Source organism: Alosa sapidissima, chromosome 14 (genome assembly GCF_018492685.1).
Source record: "Alosa sapidissima isolate fAloSap1 chromosome 14, fAloSap1.pri, whole genome shotgun sequence".
Lineage (NCBI taxonomy): Eukaryota > Metazoa > Chordata > Actinopteri > Clupeiformes > Clupeidae > Alosa > Alosa sapidissima.
This window is the reverse complement of record NC_055970.1, coordinates 27,580,912-27,603,938: the sequence shown is the minus strand read 5'-3', so window position 1 is coordinate 27,603,938 and position 23,027 is coordinate 27,580,912. Positions and strand designations below refer to the sequence as shown.

At 39.5% G+C, this 23,027-nt stretch overlaps 1 protein-coding gene across 2 annotated transcripts in view; it reads left to right on the top strand.

Annotated features, from left to right (window-relative positions):
- Nucleotides 1-23,027, top strand: part of dgkza (diacylglycerol kinase, zeta a) — a 129,936-nt gene that overhangs the window by 34,160 nt on the left and 72,749 nt on the right. The window contains exon 1 of one of the 2 annotated variants that reach the window (XM_042061162.1): nucleotides 13,920-14,059. The exons of the other annotated variant lie outside the window; for it this stretch is intronic. The gene's annotated coding sequence lies outside the window, so the exon portion shown is untranslated. Of the gene's footprint in view, nucleotides 1-13,919; nucleotides 14,060-23,027 lie in introns of those variants that run through there. 2 annotated transcript variants of the gene reach the window in all.

The window sequence follows — 23,027 nt, the reverse complement described above, 5'->3', positions numbered from 1 at the left end:
TTGATGCTGAGGACCTTTGCTTTTGCAAGTATCGGGACACTGGTGACACATAGCCCAGGGATGAGACTGAGACAGTGCTGATGGCAGAGCTTGAGAAGTTGCTGGTGCTGTCAGGAAGTGACCTATGACCCATATAGGAGGCTGGTCAGTATGACAGCTTTGTGGGTTTGCTAGCGTTTCCTGTTCCTGCCATCAATGCAGTTATAGTTCTAGATGCTGTAGTCGTTGTCTGTCTGAGCATTGTGGCGAAGATACCAAAGAGGAAAGAGCAAGACCACAACCGCACTTAACTATATTAATGATAGAAAAGGGCTCAGACAAGTCACTAATGAGTCTGACCAGGCCAAGCTCTTTTGTGTAGTGCTGGATGACCATGTTGAGGGACGTTGTGGGGCAACTTAAGCGTTCCATGATTTGTCCTTTTCTGCTAAGGGTGTGCTTTCGGAAGATTTACAGATGTCACAGTCCTTTGTTTTGTTCTTGGCATTTTTCCCGGAGATGAGAGAGGACGAACACCATGTCTGTGATGCCCCTGTTGACATATACAATGATATACAGACAAAAAGTGCAATGGTGTAAGCAACAGTAACATGCATCGTTACTGTTGTGATGTATTATGAGTATTTGTAGATGTGCAGCAGGATGTACAGTTCAGAGAACTGCAGGTGTTCTAGTATAATAGATCGATTCTGTTAGCTGTTCATGGGGCTGATGGCAAGAGGAAAGAAACTGTTGCTGTGTCTGGTAGTTTTGGTGTAGGAGGTTCTATTTCACCTAAAATGAGTAAGTCAACTTGTGGCCACAACGGCTTTGCTGTAGTTGCCATCCATCAGTTACAAACAACTGTTTCTTCTATATCCCATGTAGGGTAAAGTGAGGATAGTTATAGTAACATGTGAGTGCACTTGAACAATTGTCATGAGACCAGGTTGTCTAGGCTGTCTGTTTTATTTGATGTTATTATGATGTAAACAGATATGTAAATATTTCAAAGGAAAAGCTTAGAGCTGAGTCCCTGATGATCTTTAAGTCTGGAATTGTAGATGGGCAGGCATTGAATTCAATCTGGAGCAGAATTACTTATTGTGTCTATTTTGTGTTCAGTTTATCGTTTTATTTTGTTTGTATTTTTATATCCCAAAACAGTGACCATTTCCTCAGTACCATCTGCTTGTATGATAAATTGGTAGTGAGCACTCCACTTTAGTAGATTAGTTTCCTCTGTGGTATTATGTTTTCATTTTAGAGGTCTGCTGTAGAGACGCCTTCTCCCTTAATGTACAGTGAGAAAGGGTCAGAGAGTGAATGACAAGCACTGGAGGAGTATAGTACTCTCTGCTCTTTTTGCTCACATATGCCTGTCCACCCAAGCCATCTGTCAGGTTCTTCTCCCAGTCATTAGGCGGGTGGGGGGGTTCTCTCTTTATGTCTGCCAATTTCCCTCTCTGTGTGAGGAGTCTCACTAGAGCTCCACCAAACGGAGCTGCCATCTGCTCCCTGTCCCACTCAAGTAGTGGCCCAGTTTTGGCCTATTTTCTGTCAGATGGCATATCAAAGTCATTCTTCACTGGGGAGTATTCAATGAAAATACCTGTGTGAATTAAGTAAACGTGAAGGCTGTAATAGCTTATCGTGTTTCAAAATACTTGATGTAGTTGAGCTTTTCAAATGGCAACTGAAATATATTTCTATTTAAATTCACTCTGACATATAAACCCTCTGGTCTAACAAGGAAGGACTAGACTTAAATCTGTCATTTATGTCCCTCTCAACGTGTAACCTGACACCTATACTTCCTCTCTGATATGCAGCAACAGCAACAATTGGAACAGCATTGATTCCTGCTATTTTACGGATGAGAGATTGATGGGTACAGTAGGTTTGATGTTTTGGACATAGTGTGTGTGTGTGTAGGATGACTCAATTGTATCTTTCAACTTTACCTCTGTGCCTGAGTGTTCACCAACAAACACATTTTACACAATTCATTATATGTTTTAGATGTTTAACTGTGTTTTGAAAGACATGGTTAGTTCTTCTAAAGTAATGGCCTCTCAAGGATGTTCTCTTTAGTAACACTCCTATTAATTCTATGTCTTTCTGAGACACATTGTATCTGAAGCAGGCTTCAGTTTGTGTTGTCCATACACTTAATTATTAATTAATACAATGTCTTGTCTTTTTTGTGTTTTGGTGCCAAGTATAACAAGTTTTTATGTGTCCCAGTTCCACATTTAAAATTCACAGTAAACATAGGCCTACAGATTGCACCATCATGCCATACACCATCCCCGGATCTATTCTGGTCTCAACTGAAACATGCTCGCTCAGCCAAGACCATCAGAAGCTGTCCCTGAGTCATTCAAGAGACTGTAATAGCATCTTGTTGTTGTCCAGTGAGAAAGACAAGGGAAGTAAGAGGGGCATTCTGGAATGGAAGAGTGCGGTTGTTTCAAGTGTCAAATCAGACTCTGCCTCAGTGCACAAGTGTAACTGCAAAAATCTGATGACATAATAATCTTGAGATCTAGAGAATAAATACTACAGCATTGTACTCTGAATGGGGCGGTGGTAGTGTAGTGGTTAAGGAGCTGGGTTAGCGTGTAGTAGCCTGAAAGTTGTCGGTTCAATTCCCGGCTTCCACCGTTGTGCCCTTGAGCAAGGCACTTAACCCCAAGTTGCTCCGGGGACAATGTGATCCCTTGTAATATAGCTGACATATGTAAGTCACTTTGGTCAAGAAGTGTCTGCTAAATGTAATGTAATGTAATGTAATGTAATGAATGCTGAATGAAATAATTTAACCACAGGGTATATGTCTCAAAGCTCTTTCTCTCTCTGCGTCAGTTCATAGGTGAATTATTGTCATATGCTTAATGGAAGAAATTAAGTAATTTTGTTTGTCCTATCAGTTTCTCTATTTCTTGTCAGTAAAGGCATATTTGTAGTTTTTTCTTTGTTTAAGAACATGATATCACAAGTCAGTTGCACTTGTGAAGCACTTCCTCAGTTTCTGCACAATTGTCTGTTTTTATCACTGTGTTAGTCATGCAAATGTCTTCCTGTTTTGCTGCAGCTAGTGACATGCATCTTATTAGGTAGCTGCTGTAAGCCTGATCACACCATGCTGAAACCATGCCCAGTTTTGATGCTGCCCTTTGTCTTGACAGAGTGAGATAAAATGAGATAAAATGTGCAGATAGAGGTGGCGGGATGTGTTGATGTGTTCATGAAAGAAATACTAACTCATTTAATTGGGTGTGAATGTGGTTCCGGGGAATCTCCTATCAGGGCAATAGGGCAAGTTGACTCACCAAGCAAACTGAAAGGTGGAAGAAGTCATGTTGTTTTCACTATTGCTGTGTTTTCCTTATTTACACTTGGACACTTTTAGAACCAGATTGAAAACTGGCTGTCATTTCATTTTATCTGGGTAATGCAACTCTTTTAGTGGAATGAGTTCAGTCTGGGATTAGGCCTTTATTTGTGCTTTTAGGTAGGTTGGGGTATGTTTTTACAAGTAGCTAATTTCAGTATCATCCTCATTGATTTTGATTGTATATGGTCATATAAAAGACAGATAATGACACCTGGTCTTCCCAGGCTATGAACTACATAGTCCTGATGTCCACGACAGAACTTTCACAGAACTGCTTTGAGTTACGACATCTGGCAAACTTAATGTAACCATGACTAGAAAAGTTGTGAAAGACCCAGCTATGCAAATGCTTAAGAGGATGATACATATAACTCATTAGTTTGGGAATCAGTGTCAAGTACCACTGGTAACACTCCAAACAAGAAAACATGACTCTAGAGGTACTAGGGTTTCAATTTCTGCCACTGGCAAAAGAAAATGAACAGTGGAGTACTCGATGGATGCAGACAAGCTTGTGGTGCCATTCAGCAGTTGAGAGGATATGGAGATGTGCCTGATTGCTTCTGTCAAAGATTGCAGATCAAATATAATGCTGTGTAGTGATTTATTCATGGTGGAAGTAATAGTAAAGGGAAATGTTACAGTGCTCTATTTGATGTCACTCCATATAGTAGGTTCATTTTGATTGATCAAAATGTAAATATTACTGCATGGTAGGAAACTGCTTACTTTGAGCACACCACCTGGAAGTGATAAAGGTGTGGGTTAAAAAACATTAAACATTAACATTAAAGACCTTGTGGCCACTAGAAGTCTACAAAGATTGCAAACGTATGCCTACAGACTATGATTTGTGAATACAGTTTTGAAAACACTCTGTGTAAGCACCATAAATCGCTGGTTTCTAAAATAATTGAATGCCACTAATCCATGTTTTATTAATATACAGTATGGGTTTAACTGATAATGAGTGTGACATTTAAACTTAAGAATATGCATTATATGTCCTTTTCTCATGGTTTTTGGTGTAAGTATTGGCAATACTATCAGAATAAGCAGACATATCTTTAGGTGGATATCTGAGGACAAATAGCACTTGAAGTACAGTATATTTTAGTTTGTATTTTATCATAAGGAACTTGGAGTGTTTGTCTTTGGCTTCTCAAGTTGTACTGTTAATCTCTGGAAAGCATATCTGTAGACTCGACTTAAGATGAATGATGTAAGGAGTGCGTTTGGTATAGTATCTGTTGTTTCTAGGCCTCTAGTTGTATAACTGTGTTGTACAGGTCTTCTATTCATCCCTCTACTTGAACTATGTAACTGCTATACATTTACAAGATAAGGGGGATGGAGTTGTGTAACACTAAAGTATGTTAAAAATAGTAGAAAAGAGGCCTGTGAGTAAACGCTGAATCGCCTGAGATAGAATAGAGTTATAGCCACCCACCCGCTTTCTGTGACCTGCCTCACTTATATCAGCACTTTTCACAACAATTATAAAAAGTTACATAATCACACCAGTAGATATTTACTTAGTGAAGTTATTTCTGTGGTCTGAAGAACTGTGCTTTTTTTAGTTATTTTCAGAGAGTTTCAATCTATAAATGGTAGAGGACTTATGATGTTTTCCACAAGCACTCAAGTACAGAAAGTGTGATTCGGTAGTAAGGAAGGCATTGTTCAGAGGTACTCCCTTGTTCTCTGTGGTGATGTTCCCACTTTAGCTTGTCATTACTCAAGCTCAAGGCTGTCCAGTGTCACAGCAAGTCCCACCTTGAAGCTCCTGAGGCTCCTACAGTTGTGTTAGATCAATTGATCTTTAGACCTAATCACAGCTCTGTAGGGGGAGGGGTGGTGGAGTTAGAAAAGGACTGCCATTTTAATGCCTCATGGGCTGCTCCTCTTGAAAAAGGGAGGAAGGTTATCACAGAAAAAAAAAAACGTTCTATACATTGAAGCACATTTGTGGCTGTTTTAAAATAGCTTAAAAGGTTTGTTTGAAGTCCACACTGCATTTTGCCCATGTGTTTTGTTTAGCGTAAGTTCAATAATTCAAAGGTTTAGACTTCATTAAATAGAGCTTGGTACTTTGCTTATTCAGTCATCACTGTTACTCAAAGGATGCCTTGGACAAACTTCAGAATATTTTAAAGGTGTATGAATGCATAAATGATGTGCTTGGTGTGATTGCAGAATGTTAAGAATGTGACCTATGAATACAGTAACTGATATGAGGTGGATTTGGAGGATTGGCTATGAATATATTGCTATGTCATTCAGTGTAGAGAAGTCGTTCTTAACTATATTAAAACATTGTTTACCTGCAAAAATCTTGTCACATATATTGACTCTGGTTCTGATTAGATGGGCAAGCAGGCAAAGTGGGGCGAGGCCATATATTGTGTACTGACCTAAGCTGCTTAATCATTTAGAGGAGGCAACATGTTCCCTCCTCACCACACAAACCAGCCAACACCCAGGCATTGCATTTGTCAAACCTAATGAGCACACCCGCCATCAGAAAAAGCCCTGAGTACAGTACCAACAACACTCTACAAGACGAGTGCTTGGGTCACAGGGGGTCACAAGCAAACTAGCAGCCTGGGGATTCAGAACTGACTGGCTGAAACCCTGCCCTTGCCCTTACTGCAGGGGACACAAGGCTGGACATCACACTTCAAGGGCATATGCACATTCACTCACTCACACACACACACACACACACACACACACACACACACACACACACTGTAAGACTCCACGCAATGGCCCTCATTTATGAAAAGTGCGTACGACATAAAACAGGCGTAGGACAGGCGTACGCTCATTTTAAAGCAAAGCTTTGAATTTATGGAATATCTTGGACTTCAGACTTTTCCTGCACATTTGTAGCCTACTTGCCGTAAAGTTAGACTGTTTTGTTGACACATTTGATGACTTAGGATAGCCATATATATGGGGAGGATTACTTTCTCTTTGGAAAACACAAGTCATAAATTATTTTTTATTATTTTCAAGGGCAAATGGCAGTGTCGTATGGTTTTGTAATAAATACATTTGTAGTATGATGCGTTCTCTTTGCGAAAATAAAGTCTGTTGCATATAAATCCCTGTATTTTCCCGGCTTTCTTGATGACACTTTTCTAGCTGTCAAAATTAAGGTTCAGCTGGACTTGCAGCGTCACTGTGGCTATCTCAAGGTCACAAATGCAGTGTTTCCTCTACGTTTATTTCAGCATGGCGGCCCCCCACGGTTTAATTAATACCGCCACGGTATCAGAATCACTGCCAAAAAAATCTAGCGGAAACACTGACACATGTTTATCTTTTGGACGTATAATGCTCTCTTCTATGTCGTAAATTCTAGGGGCAAGGTCTTTATAAGAATATGATTCCAGCAAATGTCCATTGCAGGGTAATATTATTTCCACTGGATATATATTATTTCAACTGGATATTTCCATTGACAGCTTATCCATTAAAACATGTTTCCTCTGTTAAAAGCAGTGAAGGTAATTATTTTTATATCACCTCTTAGTCACAAATACACAAAGTTAAATAATCCTCTAGAGATATTCATTATAGTTTGTAATTACATCAGGGGTGCTATTTTTAATAATTAAACAATGCTTTTGAAATCTTATTGTATTTGTGTAAGCTTATTCATACAGTAATTTCCGATGTGTATGCATTGTATATCAACTTCAAAATTCCCATATAGCTAGGCAGATTTTTATTTTTAAAGGCCAGTTATTTCATGGATCAAGTCCTCTTGGCCTTTGGAATTAAAATAGCCCCACATCATCACATACCCTTCACTATACCTAGAGATTGGCATGGTTTTATTTCAGTTAGCTTAATAGCTGGTTTGATTTGCATTGAGAGATGCTCTTATGGTTCTTTATATGAACTCCTGTTTGTTATCATTGGATTTACAGTGTACCAATGATACAAATTACCTATTGTATATTATAATATGAGATTTTGGTCATATTGCACAGCTCTAGATCAAAGTCTCCGAAAGATGCAAAAGGAGACTTTTTTTATATTCCACAGTCCTTCTAAAGATTGTTTTTTATTTTTTATTCTATAGTAGTTCTTTTATAGTAGCTATGTGGAGTTTAGTAAGATTGAAGTTGTTTTGAAAGCAGCTTCACATGCGGCACTCTTCCACTGACTTGCATCATTATCACAGTACCCACGTGCTACAGTGTGGTATTACAAGAGAGCTGGCCCCGTCACTAGCTGGTTTGCATGTTAACTACAGTAGATATCTGGACAACACTGAGCGTAGGCGTTTTTGACATTTTGTTCTCATTCTTCACATTCTGTTGCTATTTCTAGGTCATTTTGAATGTTTTAAATCATAGGTGTCTGCCTAATATGAGTCTGTGTTGGAATGAGACCTCATGAGGGCTGTCATTGTCATTATAATTTTTTCTGCATGGGTTTTTCTGCAGATTGTTATTTGATGATCTATTTGATGATCTATTCATTACTACACCCACCCAGCAAACAAGGCATAGGTGTATCATGTACTGCTGTCATACTGTATACTGCTCTTTTTTCTGAAATACCCTACTGTACCTTCCATGTCAGTCTCTTTTTTTCTCTTCTTCACCAGTATGGAGAGTGTATGGCTACACCAGCATAATGTGACTGTCAGTGCAGCAAACCAAATTTTTCCTTCCTTCCTTCTTGAGAATGTTTTTAGTGATAGGTTTAGTTTTTTTTTTTTTATTAGTTTCCCTAAAACATCTAGGGGGATCAGATCTGGCCCCCGGGCTGACATCCCTGTTTTAAATAAACAAACAAACAAAAAATCCCCCAAAAAACACCCTTACGCATCATTTGATGTACAAGGATCTTACCTGTTGAAATTCGTTTGGTTGGGTCACAGATGTGTTCTGCATTTGATCACATTTACCTCCTCAAATCATTTTGGGTGCATGTTTCTCATGTCTGCATAACTAACTCTGCACCCAGCAGCCATCCCCTCATAATAAACATATGAGCACAAAATGAAGGGACTACAAGATGAATATGATGCCCCCTAGTGGAACATGGCTTAAGAGACATAATATTGATCTAGTCTTGCTGTGCAACACAACCGATTAGCTATTCCTATTTGACCCTCTAAATCAATTTTGGGATTACTCCTGACACTTGAACAGTGCGTGTCTAAATGAGCACTTTGAATGAGTTACAAATGAGTATGTTGTTGATTCCCTTCTTCATTTGGTATTAGTAAGAACGATATGGTCTGCAGTTCTGGTTCCTGAAGAATCAAGAAGCAGAGGTATAACAATGTTCTTAATCAAGGGTATTTATTGATCAATGAAAGACACATGATGCAACATTTCGCACTTTGTACACTAAATGACTACACATTTAACCTTTCACATATAGATTTTCAGGTTCCTACTGGCTACCAAACATGCCATTTTTGTCCTCTGAAAATCTGGTCCTGCCTCTGGCTCCTCAACATTCCGGTTTGTAAATTTGTAAACAAAAAATTTTCACCTCCTTTTTAGACAGGTAATTTGCCATAAAGACGTCTTTTCTTCCTGTGAATATTGCGCAATCTCTATCTAAAAACATCTAAACATTAAGCAAAATCAGAGACGGTGTAGCAGCCATTTTCTTGGATTCTGTGTGATTTGACACAGAATGACTCCTCTGGTTTATTGAGTGTACAAACCTTTACAAGTTATCATTTAAGATAGATATGATTTCTGTTTGTCTTGTGAAAGCACCTTGCAGTAGCTTCAATGAAATTATTTTCCAGTCTATCCTGCTATTTGCCCTGCATGATTTTTGTAGACATTTCTCCATTCTGGTTTGAACGTCTCGTTCTGGAGAGTACCAGAATTGTGTTGTGATCGAGAGTGTTGGATGGTTGTAGTGATGTATACTTTCCACCAGATGGCTCAAATGCCTCATTATCTATTATATGTTTATGAATAATGTTCTCTTATCTTTAATATGTTTATGAATAATGTTCTCTCCACAATGATTTTAACATTGTTGCAGAATCCAACTTTAAGATTCATGTTTTGGCCAGTTGTAAAATCAGTCCAGAGAAAGAATAGCGGTTGATTGAAATTGATTGGGTGATATATATAATTTTATTAGATGTCTTTGCAATTACTGACATGATGGTTCCTCCTATTTAAGTTATTAAATGATCACACAAAATTATTTTTATGTTGCTGTGAAACAACGTGGCAGAACTAAATGCAGCAGCAGATGTATGAATGTTGATGGTGCATTCACTCACATGGTGGTCTCAAATTATGTAGCATTGATATTGCCTCACATTTCAATGGTTTTATAATTTATCACTCAAACATTTGTGCCACAGTTGAGTAAGAAAAAACACACAATGCCCATTTGCTATCAAAAAGAAGAGATTCAATTAGTATTATGTTCATGTTGTAAGGTCGTCATACAGAGCTCCATGGCAACTAGCAAGTGTACATGTGTGGCCACTAACCCGTTGAAGTCCAGCTGGTTTACTGTGGGCTATTATTAGTCCTCAAGTGTCTGTGCTCACTTTGATCACAATCACACATCCAGTCTTAACAAAAGCAGCCCTCTGCTAGTCCACCGTTGTGAGCACTGCTACATTCCACTCAGCTCGAGAAAGCTGATACTCTGCCATCAGCTTGATCTGTTAAGCAGTTTTAAATTCCCATCCCAATTAATTGAAAATGCTAGGAGACATAATAGGTAAAGGATGTGTGTGGTTTGAAGTGGAAATCAGAAGCCCAGACAGAGGTACAGTGTGTGTACCATAGTTGCATTCTGTTCGGAGGCCCAGATCTAAACGTTCCATCATTGGAATAGCACCCTAAATGGCAGTGAACAGGCTTATTATCAGTTATTTTCAGTTGCCTGTAAAAAGTGCATCGTATTCTGTCTTGCAAACATCTGTGAGTAGTATGCAAGGCCATATATGGACCTTTCCAAGATAATTGCATTATCATACCAACTTGTAGATTTGCTCATTACTTTGCTTGCTAATGTTAATGTAACATGCAATTGTTCCTTTTGTATAATGCAATTGTTCCTTTTGGAGATAAGTGCATATTTCCCACACATTGTCCATTGATTGTGCTCATGTATTTCTATAAACCTAAAGAAACCTAATTGTGCCCCAAGATCTAAAAAGGAAGATGTGAATCTAAATAGTGGCCCACAGGGTTTCAGAAAATTCCTAGAGAAAATGCAATCGGAGTGGATTAGAGAAGTGCTGTGCTGTAATTCCTTTTCAGATGGAAGGCAAATGAAGCATGTACCCTTGAGTCCTTTTTTTATTTTCTTCCTTCTTCTTCTTTATCATCTTATAATTACTAGATTATACTACACAGCAATTTGTCATGGAGCAAGACGCATAACTTTTGCACAGATGTAATTGAGGCAGTGTCATCAGGTGCTGTTCTCCTCACAGTAAACCTTTGTTACTGTAGTTCACTTCCTCATATTCTCATGTTCGTTATTCCAGTGTGTGTTGTTCCTCTAAATCCTGTCTAACAAACTTAGTAGCATTAGTCATCCAAACACTTCCTGCTCCTGGTGGGCTCTCTTTTCTGGCACTAACACGTACACTGTAGCATATTTCCTATCCCAGACGGTCTCTTTCCTTCAGCTTTCCTTGGCTTTAATATTTTCACTGATCCATATTAGTACAAAGAGTAAAATATATTTGCAATGAATTGTACAATTGTGGACAGTTGTCTAAGGAAATATTGTCAAGGAATAATCAAGGATGGCAGGTGACAGCAGGTGGACCTCTTAATTCTGGAGTTGAATTAGCACAATAGTTAGTATAGTTGAGCAATACCAGCACACAGCTGTGATGCTAACACATGGTGAAATCTGGACAATCTGTAGATTTCTGCTTGCTCCCCTCCTTCCTTCTCTCCTTCTGTCCTAAAACTGTTGTTTTTCTCTTCTGTCTCTATACAGTGGTGGAGATTTGTCTGCTGGTGTTTGCAGTTGTGCAGCTCTGTTAGTCTTCAAAACGCTGGGCCAATACTCTGTCACAACAGGCTCATAATTTGGCACCCGCTGGTGGGGAGAGTCTAGAAACGTGCTCAATGGTACTCCTTAGAGGGTATGGAGCCAGAGGGATAACAGCAGGGTCTCTCTCTCTCTCTCTCTCTCTTGTCACATTGCACATTGGCTTGATCACTTATATAGCTTGCTATATCAGCAGTCATGCCGGGAGGGACATGTGGGTCACAGCCGGACATCAGCACCGTCTCGTTGCAAATTTTATCCTGTGGTGACAAGTAGAAGAGGACAGTTGGCCAGTTAAGGGGGCACAGGTGGCACAGCAGCCAAGGAGATGATCCCTTCATTGCTACTGGCAAGTTAAGTGGCGGGGTTGTTGGGGTAGAGACGAAGCGAGAGGAGATGTGTGGGTGTCGGGGAGCTTTCTCATACAAACCTTATGCTGACCCCTTGTCTCAATACATTACATCCACCATAGCTTAGTAGTCCTTACCCCCTATCTTCAAAAAAGTAATTTTCTCTATTTTCTATTTCCCTGTTGACTCACAGCTATACCAAGTGCCCCATATACTTTCTGCCTCACAATCAGTGTGAGAGCCAAAGCCCCATATTTCCCAGCCTCATGCGAAGAGTGACTCATCCAGCCTCTTCCCCAACACTGCTCCCTTCCTCAAGATGGGACCTAAAAATAATCTCTCTTATTTGCCTGTGATATGTGTGACTGAATGCAAATCTTTGAAATGATGAAAGCCTGGTTTTCCGAAATCCTACCCCATGGGATGCTTATAGTGTCTGTAATTGACAAGTCATGCACATGCAGAGTAAAGGCCTGAAGTGTTCATCAGTTCTTTATGACACCAAGTCATCGCTCAGGTTTTTCACAACCCCCGGACCCCACCACCACCACTACACATTCACACATATACATACACACACACACACACACACACATACAACCACACACACACACCATCTCAGTGCATGCAAGCAAAGTTTCATTTTCCGGTAAGCATGGCATTTCACTCCAAACCTCTGTGATGTGAAATGCTTGCTGTTAGTTATGTTGCTGGATTGCCTGTATGCAATGCTGCAGTGTAGTGTGTTACAGTATGTTTGCACTGGTATTTTAAGTATTTTGTGACACTATAAATACTATACCAAAGCAGGCCTGTTATTGATCCTCTTCTTGCACACATTATAATGGCCTTACCGACTGCAGCTTTCACATCACTTGTTGATGTGTCTTGTGGTTTTTGGCCCCTTCATCTCTTTTCTGGCACATTGGTTCTTCTGCATCATGTCAGACGGCCCCAATGTAGATTATGTGGTCGGCCCATCTATTCATTGGCCTTTGGGACCGTGTGTGCAGCTCTTCGAGTGACTCACCTCGCCTTTCTAATGTCAGCAGAGCTGGTGAGAAGCTGAACTTGCAGAGGGGGAGTGTGTGGTACAGAGGACAAGTGTGTCACTGCCACCCACACTGCTGCTGAGAAACCGATTTTTCTGTTTGTTGGAATAAGGAGGGGTCAGGGTGTCGAGTCAAACGTCAGGGGATGTCATTGTGGCCTAGAGGGCTCCTCTGTGTTAGCAGTGTCCTGGAACTTTTCCCCCACGCTGGCTCAGTGACCGGAGCCGGGCAGAAGTGACAATGTGCCCAAAGCCAAATAAGACATCCTCGAGTGTAGCCTGTGTTTGTTTGTGCATATGTGTGAGCAGCTTAAATATCGCCAAACATTCAAATGCATAAAATAATGATTTAGTCCAGACCTAGGTAGGGACCTACATTACATTCAATAGATTTTTTTTAAAATACCGGTCATGGGACATTGTTTTTATTCACCAATTATTTCATAACTATATACGCTACTGCAATACACCGTCTTTCCATATTCAGTCATTTCTGCTACTCCTTTTATTTCTCATTATATTTGACCCTCTAAAGGAGTTGTTTGGAGATGTTGCTTCTGCTGTGGGCTCCTCCATCCTTTTGCCTTTTTGCCCTGGCCATCTTTGTAGGGGATGTTATGCACAATTTGTTTCTCCAACCAGCCGTTGCACTGGTACTGCACATGCACGTGTTTGCATGCTTGTATGTGGCACAACATGAAAAGTCAGTCGCTTAACCTTGCTTGTGGGATAGCCATGACAGCTAGGGACACATCAGCCTCTGGTCTCTGACATGTATCACAATATCTTTGTTTATCTCAGTTAACTGACAATCATTTCTTGCTTCCAAGCTTGTTACAAGTTTTTCCATCAAATTGTATATGCAAATTTTAGAAAATACATAGACCAGACATGAAAGACACAAAGACTCCTCAAAGACAGTTTCATGCATGTAACTGTTTGCATGTGAACAGTCTACACTGCATGGAGGAAGCGTGCAGCATTTCTGGGTTTATTTTAATGCTTACACTCCACCCTCCCTCCCGCGCTGTCTCTTGCTCCCTCTGCTTCGCCCCCCCCCCCCTTTCTTTTTCTCATGCACACTGTTGCTCTCTCACTCTTTCCCCCTTCCCTTCAGACACTCCTACTTCAACAAGTCCGCCACGGCTCACTGGCTGTGACAGTTCCTCACCTAACCATAGCTACACTCGTTTTCATCTCTGTTCAGCAAAGACTAATAACTCTGGATTACTCTTCATTGCTTCCTGTCAGGTTGTATACAAATCATTATAATTCTTTACTGTTAAGTTCTTGATGTGCATTTATAGAAGGACACAGTGCTATCTCTCTTGGTCTCTGGACACACAGTAGAGGGCTGAGCTGTTCATGCTTGCATGTGAGCAGCTTCACACTTATCTGTCAGAATGTATTGATGTAGCAATGTGATTGTGATGGTGATTGCAAGCTTTGCCAGAAGTGGTTGTGAAGCAAATGTTATTTTTTAGTACTGCCATTTCCGTATAATAGCTTATATCTCTAGCTTTGCTGTCACAATTGTTTTGAAACAATTGTGTTTAACCTCATGGTGGTTACAAAGTTAGGTGTGATTGCAGCTGTGGATGTTGTTCATAGCCATTCTACCTCAAACAGAAAGTGCTGACTTTTCTGCAGGGATAGTTTTGAGTAAAATATGTATTATTTTAGATGGATTATCTAATGTATAGCAACAATGTCTGATGGTCTCTCATGCTAAAGGAAAAAGGGTAAAGCCATTTGTAGGATCTTGGCTTTGGCCTGTAGTACTGGGATTATCACACCCAGTAGAGCTGTGACACGCTTATACAAGAAAAACCCCAAGAGCATACAAAATGTGGAGAGGAAGTAGGGGATCTAGATTTTTATATCCCCTGTTCATAAGGGTTCTCCAATGTTTTCTCAGTTAGCCTTTTAAACTTATAGTATATCAGATTAGTAAACAGAATGTGCCTTTGGAACATTGGATGAATTATTGTTTATAATAGGCAATGTAGATATTGCATGAAAGATCAGCCATTTCTTTCTACAACAGTCGAGAACCCTTTTGCAATTATGCAAACACATAATGAAATCTGGAAACTGCTACCCTGATTAAAAAAACAATGCAACTGATCTCAGCTGGCATTCTGTCTATAATGGAGTGGAAGGGAAAACTTTTGGCTGGTTGTGTGCGTGTGTCCAAGGCAGTACAATAATTATAATGACGAACAATAAGGTGTGATGAAGCTGTCTGCTGGCTTTGTTTACTGTTGAGCAGCTTAATCATGCTGTTGTGTAAGGACATAGTGTATATTTGTGGCATACCAAATTTTGAAGTTGTGACTAAAAGCTGCAGTTGGCAAGATTTTTTTGATCATATTCACTGAAACCGACACTATGCTCCGACAGAACAACATAAATCAGCGGGTTTTAGAGGAAAAAAACGCACTTCTACCTCCACCTAGAGCCTGTTATTTGTTTTGCAAAAATCCACAGCTCCCGGTTCTTCTGGTCCAATCAAAGCAGGGCTGTATGAGATCTGACTGTCAATCACAGTCTGGTGCAGTCTGGTGCGCACTGACGAGCACAAACTCGATGAGAGGGTGCTCGTGGTAGTGGGTAAGGGGCAATGATAGTTTTGGCAAAGTCCCCTCAATCTGTCAGACTTGCCAACCGCAGCTTTAAGTCAAAATTGACTGAAATGTAAGAGGGTTGGCTTTCAACTGAAATACTTTCATTCTCTCAGTGAATACACTTCATATTAGTCCCCATACTAGAAATGATTGAATTACAGAAGTAAAATAAGCTTTATAATGCATTATGAGAGTTCAAGCTGTAGGGGCTTATGCAGTAACATTGTAATACTTTACTCATGACTATAGTATAGATTTATCTCAATCATTATAAGCCAGGTGAACACTTTGCAACTCCATATTTGTTCATAATGCTTTATGGATACTATGATTCATAGGAAGTGTTACAGAAATATGTAACTTTTTTTAAACCGTTTTCTTCACTGAGGAACTTCATTTTTGTTTACCTAGTGAAACTGAAACTATAAGTTCTGTGATAAACTGTTGCCATACTTTTTCACATCCAACATAAAATGACTATATACTGTAGAGTCAGATATGATATACCAAGCAGGTCTGTGAGGTCTAAATAGGCGTCTAATGGGAAATGGACATGCTCCCTGTTATTTACTGGCAGTCACATATACAAGTTCTGAACAACAGGGCAGCAATCCAGGGAAAGTAATCAACGTCATTAACCCTGCCTGGTTGCATTGGAAAAATCTGCCCTTAACCACTGATCCCTGTTCAGGTTCCAACCACATCACTGCATATAGTCAGAAGGAATTCTCAGGTTTGGAATCGGTCTCTAGAACAGTGGATAGTAGGATACGGTCATCCTAGATTACCTTAGTTTTTGTTTGATATTGATAATTAACTCTGAACACCTAAAAGGTTATACGATTTGTGTACACAATTCAGGACTAAAAGAAAGTCTGTACAAGTTTAACTTTAAGGAAAGTATTTTGTATGAAAACAAAGCTTTTGTCATTTTACAAAGTATTTGAAGTAAGTGAAATGCCTTGGAATTATGCTGTTCTTGCATTGCTATTCCCTAATTTGTGCAGGGGAAATCTGCAACACCTCCTTGATCAAAATCACACTTTGATACCTCCCTTTTGGTTTCATCTCTCAGTAAGGAGATTTAGGGTCAAAGCAAAGCCATGGCTGTGTCATCAAACCTACTTAAGATCCTACTTAAGTGCTCAGCCTGACCTTTATGCTAGGTGAATGTATACTTGGAACTAGGAAATGTTTACAGAACAGAAAGGCAACCCAACTCATTGTCTTTCACCAAGTCTATTTAATTCCAAAGTCTGCTGTTCACTTAACATGTAAATATTTACTTGACTTATAATAAATGCTTTTTCCACAAATGAAGCCCATCTTAGGAATAAATTACCTGTCTTGTTTTATCCATAGGACTCACCACTGGTATTATAAATACACTAAAGGCATTAATTTTCGATATACTTTAAAGGCCGTATTCAAATGAGACTAAAGTCACAGTTTTGTATGCAAGCTGCCAGATTTATAGTTGAGTGACTTACTTTTTAAAAAAAACTGCTGTAACCACAGTTTCTCTCTCCATACATTTATAATTTATACAAGCACTTCACATGATAATTATGTTTAGGGGGCTAGGGCATCATTGATGGCCCGATTAAACAGAAATACTGAGAAACCAAAGCGATATAGCTTTTCTCTAGATACTCTAGAGTAACAGTTGTTAAGGACAATCAAAAGATTGAGCTGATTGAGCACATGAAACATATTTTCAATTATTTTTAGATTTGCATTTTTAAGTCAAGTAGGCCATTTATTTTTTAGCTGATATGAAGGTACCGTGTAAAGGTGCAGTCACCGATCATATGCGATTTTAAGGTCAAACATTTTTTGTCACATTCAGCAATCATTTACTCATGATCCACTAGCTGTCCATTCTGTGAGGTACACTGTAAAAAAACGCAGGCAGCCCAGGTTCCGAAAACTGGAAACAGACAAAGTGGGAGCAGCCTGTCCTCCACACAGAAATGACACACTGCATGAAGTTTCTCTAGGAATACTGACAGGAGGGGTGAGCTACCTCTCTGGTGTGTTTCGTTCAATTTTTGGTTAAAATATGAATAGGGCATACATAAAGTACCGCAATGTTATTTTGGACAAAATAGTCTGCTAATGAATTTGAATATAAACATAAACATAAACATAAACAAACGTGACTTCCTGCACCTATACGTTTTGTGAGGACACAGAAGAGGGTTGCAGTTAGGTGATGCTATAAATAGTTAAACTATTAGTTAAACTTTAGAATTAGAATAGAAAATGATTCACACACCTTGCATTGACAAATCACAACACTAGCCTTCCAGATGTTCATGTTCCATCGCCTATACTGTGCAATGGTGCAACATTGTATTTAGTGATGTACAGCTGTGGGCTTGAATTTCCCCTGGGGATCAATAAAGTATCTATCTATCTATCTATCTATCTATCTATCTATCTATCTATGAGGCACCAGTACACAAAAAACATCTAGTGTATATGTTCGTCGTAGATGAATGTGGGTGCCTGTAGGCCTAATAACTGACTTTAGTTACATTATGTTATACTGTTAAACTATATCAATGATCAGCAAGTTTTCAATACATCACATAACCCGTCAGCTCTCGACAAAAAAACATTTGGTGGGGGGTAGGGGTGGACACAAAGCCGTCAGATGTCATGGAGGTGTACACTGTAGCCTACGCTAGTGCAGCACTAGCGACACTTTGCAGAATAGAACGTCATCTAGTTTTTGTACAACTTGGACATTAACGTAACATCTCACCACGAAAGAAAAGTAAACAGACACACACCGTGACTACAGCAACACGCAAAACAACTCAGAACTCCATGTATGCAACATGCAACAATGTTTGTGCCATTTAATTTTTATTTTTATGTACGCAACAAGCTCCACAACACCCTAGCAAAAACAAAGTGACACATGACACAAGTCTCTGTTACATCATAATTTCTCGAGTAGACACTTGTTGGTAGTAGAAACCTGAACTTTAAATTGTCTTTTAATGTATGAATGGGGTTTCTACTCTGGGCTCTCAGTGTAATGTAGCCTATGTTTACAGTTTGCATACACTAGCGCTCTTTTGCTGACTTCTCCATTCCCATGCTCTACAAATCACCCCACGGGACACAAGATGTAACACAGACTTACCAGTTTGAACTCTCTGTGGAGATGGAGGTCATATTAGACTGAGACACTGCTGGGGTAACTTTGTCATCACTGATTCAGTGGATAGTGATACATCATCTGCTGAGTGCACTAGCTTGTAGATAGCGAACAGCAATACTTAAATAAATGTACATAAAGCCAGGGTCACTGACCTGAATTTCTTTCCGCCTGAATTAGTTCTTGTTCCTATTGCTGAGTGTGAAGTGATCTGAGTGTGAAGATGTTATTATTCAACTCTTCTGTATTAAAGGAACACGCCAACATTTTGGGAAATGTTTCAATTATCATCAACAATGACAAGCCAGCTGGAACCTGCTACTCGTCTCTCCCTCTCGTGTGCAATGTATCATCTTTATGTAACATGCTGTTGGTTCATGTTGACATTGTAAACTTTCTCTAACGAGTGAAAAACAGTTTGCAGTAAAGCTACTATTTATTGGCTAAATGTTGGTCCCTCTGTCTCTTGGTGCCCTGCGCCCAGTGTGTAATGCATGTGGTGGGAGCGGCAGCACTGATCACTGATCAGGCAGCTTTTTTAAACTGAAACCTTTCGCCTACAAACTCCTCACGTTCCTCTCCATCTTCAGCTAACTCCATAGACAATAAAAAAAAACAATCTTGCGGATTCAGTTACATGACATCAGCCCCCCCACAAAGGAAATAGGTAGGCTAAACACAATGTGTTAACGCAATTAATTGCGTTAATATTTTGTAACGTGTTATGTATTTTAAAATGAACCCTCTTTGTCTATGCTCCCTGCTCTGGCTCTGTTCGTTCTTCTTCTTCTTCCTTGTGTTTTTAGTAGACGCTCGGTTCATTTCCATGGTCTCTCGCGCTGGTTTCACTGCAAACTGCACGCAGCCAATGGGCGTATGAAACGTCATCATGTAGCATTACAGCACAGTGTTCATGGGAAATATACAGTAGGAAGTACTGCCAGGGTAATAAATGACCGAGAACAGAGCCTTATGCATCATGCATGTAATGCATCATGCATCACCGGCCAAACTGGCTAGTAAGTTTTCATTAACACCCACCAAAATTAATTTTAACCCGCATTTGGCGGGTTAGCGGGTGTTAATTTAGAACACTGGTTGTGACTAATATAATTACAATGTGTACAAATTTCAATGTAAAATGCATCACAGCAATTTTCTAAGCATATACATGCTTGGAACTACATACATATCAGGCAAAGCACTGCTGCTGCAGCTTTTCAGGAGCTTTGTGCAAATCACTCCGCCCAAGTAGCAGTGCTGTTCCTGAATGAGAATATAGTTCCACGTTTGTATATGCTTAGAAAATCGCCTATTTGTAGTATATATGTTGTATATATATACTATATAAGTCACAACATCTAAATGGGAAAATGTTGGATTTCTTTTGTCATTTTTGGGTGCTATAGGTAGACATTTTTTACGGTGCTATTGCTAGTCATTTTTTAGATTTATCGGCATCGGACAAAACGCACACTGCCCCTTGTGTTAATTAAATTACCAACAGACCCAGAACTTTTGGAAGAGTCGGCTACAACAATATTGTTCCTGTGAGAAAACACCTGAAATTCTTATCTTTCAAAGTCCTAAATATTTAATTGGTTAGCTATGCAATGTTTCTGTTCATAGAGAAAGGAAATGCGAATACAACCATCAACTACTTTGGATATTGATAGCGATCCTAAAACCAGCTGTAGCCTAGGGTAGCCTACCAAAACAATCACCCGTAGGGTTAAATTATTATAGACCGTATTGATAAGCTTGTAAATAATTTATGATGATTTGGGCCAGATGTGTAGAACTATGTTGTGCAACCAGCAGGGTATTGAAATGAACTTACTGTAAATGACATAATGGCACATAGGAGACAATAGCATAACTATAACGGAGTGTCTATTTACACCCCTGGTAGGCCTACGAATAGCCTTGGCCACACAGCTGAGCTATTCACACCTGTGACATAACAACAAAAAGACGTTGCTCACGTGCAAAAAAACATGGCGGGCATTCGTTTTTTCGTCAGCAGAAAGTGAAGAATTCTGAAAGGTTTCGGCACTAATATCTATTCAGATTAAGTTTTAGATTGAAAAGTTGTGTTTTATTTTCATACTCTTGGTTCAGTGAACACATACAACCGTCAGTTTGTTAGTTAACAGAAATTTCATGAATATGATGTTCAGGCCTATAAACTATAAGTTTACCCGCAAACACCATTTACTTGTGGAAGAGGATAGTGCAGTTGTCACAGACATGGGTTAACATGTGGGAGAGTGGGGTTCGATTCCCGTGTGATGCGTTTTGGCAGAGTGACTGTGCATGTGTACCAACGTGTCTGGAGAGAAGGCGCGCAATTTGAACAAGAAATCGGTTCTCAAACGGAAGTTTTGATTGCAATAATTAGCTATTTCATGCACCAGGGTGTAAATAGCATACAGTACCATAATACACCAGGGTACACATAGCATCCACTTCTAACTATACATTAATGCAAACAGCATGCCTTATTCAGAGTGTCTATTACACAACTGAACTATTAACACCCTGTTACGTAACAACAAAAAAACATGTTTCTTGTTTTTTTTTTAATTATTATTACATTGTGTGATCAATATGCCAGAATAAATCACGGGGGTGCAAATAGCATACACTGATATTTGTACCAGACGGGGTATTACTAGAACACATTGCTGTGTGCACCAGGGTACGAATAGAATTAACTTCTAATTGAAACAGGGTACGAATAGCATACACTGCTAATTGTACCAGGGGTGCAAATAGCCTTACCCTTACAATAAAGCACTCATCAGTAGTGCCCCCCCCCCAAAAAAAAAAAAAAAAATATATATATAGGCTATTAGACTGTAATGTCTATGGTCCAATGCCTAGGCTATAGAATGACTTGAAGATGAAGATACTATAACATTTCCAACTGGAGAAAGAAATCATAAGTGTAATTTTTTCTAAGACACAACTTGAGTTATTATTAGTGTTATATTTTATCCTGCAAATAGAAGAGAAAAAAACAACCAAATGTCGGCAAAAAATTGCCCATCGGCTGACCCGGAGTTGTAAAGATCGGTATCGGCATCGGCCTTAGAAAAACCCATATTGGTCGACCTCTACTGTAGCTATAGGCTAGTTGGATGCTCAATAAATTATGCTAATGGTGGGTGCTTCATACTGAGTTACTACACACACGAGAAGGGTATGTATCATCTTATCTACTAACTCTGGGGGAGACAGTGAATAAGCCAATTTCTCAAAATGTTGGCGTGTTCCTTTAAATGTTGTGTTGACTTTGATGTCATCAGTGTCTATGCTATCTCCAATTAAATAAAACATACCTTAGATTTAGTTATTTTAGATAGACATTTTTTCCATTCATCACAAATTTGAACTGAAATGCATGGAATGTCAAATTGTGGGTTCTTGGAAGACGTGATAACAATAGCAAAATATTTTAAAATTACCTTATCTCTCAGCCACTATTATGACTCATCACGTCTTCAGCATCTATAACCCCAACTCTTCCTTCAAATTCTTGGTTCTAGACTGGCTGAACTGCTATCGTCACCACCGACAGTAAGGCATCAGTCATCAAGCTTACCTTCCTGTTGCCACAGTGATGACTTGCCAGGTGGGTTTCCTGGGCTTGAGGCAGTTATTATTTTTCATCCTGTGTTGGGCAGCATGGTCTCACTTTGACTTTGATCCATGATGAGCAGTGCAGCGAGAAGCCCGGAGGCAGCCACGGATGGCAAAGAAGATTGCCATAAACAGAACTGGCCTCTATAAATAGTGCATTGCCATGCTAGTCTCCCATCAGACCCTTCTAATCTCCTTTAACCCCTGACCCTCATTTTACTAAATAAGAGGTAGCTCAACCAAGTCATAGCCTTCAGTCAGTGTTGTGGTTCTCCCTTTTGGTGATACTTTTGTGATGGCTTGGCAGCAACAGCCAAGCATTCTGTTTAATTGTCTCTAAATCCTTGTGCATTTTAGTGAAATGTGATTTACCCTTCATTCTTTGGCAAACATTTGAAGGGCAATATATGCCTCTTGTGCAGCCTTCCAACAGAATGTCAAGTAGTGTGTGGGTAAACACTGTCTGAAGAATTATTTACATTTGAAACATCTGGCTGGACAAGGGAGGATTCTTTCCAGTCATTCTGTCTGTATTTTGTCACCATGTTTTAGTTTGTGGAGGCCCTACATTTTCAGAAAGAATCCCCTCTGACATAACCGCATAACATAACTATTACTGACCAAATGAGATGGAAATAACCTCATGTTTTGCATTCAGACAAGGCCCCACACAACATGGTGGGTCTTTGAAAACGTAAGCATGGTGAACTGAATAGGCCTACATCACATAGCCTAACAAAGAATTGACTTAATAAAATTTCACTTTTGCTTTGAG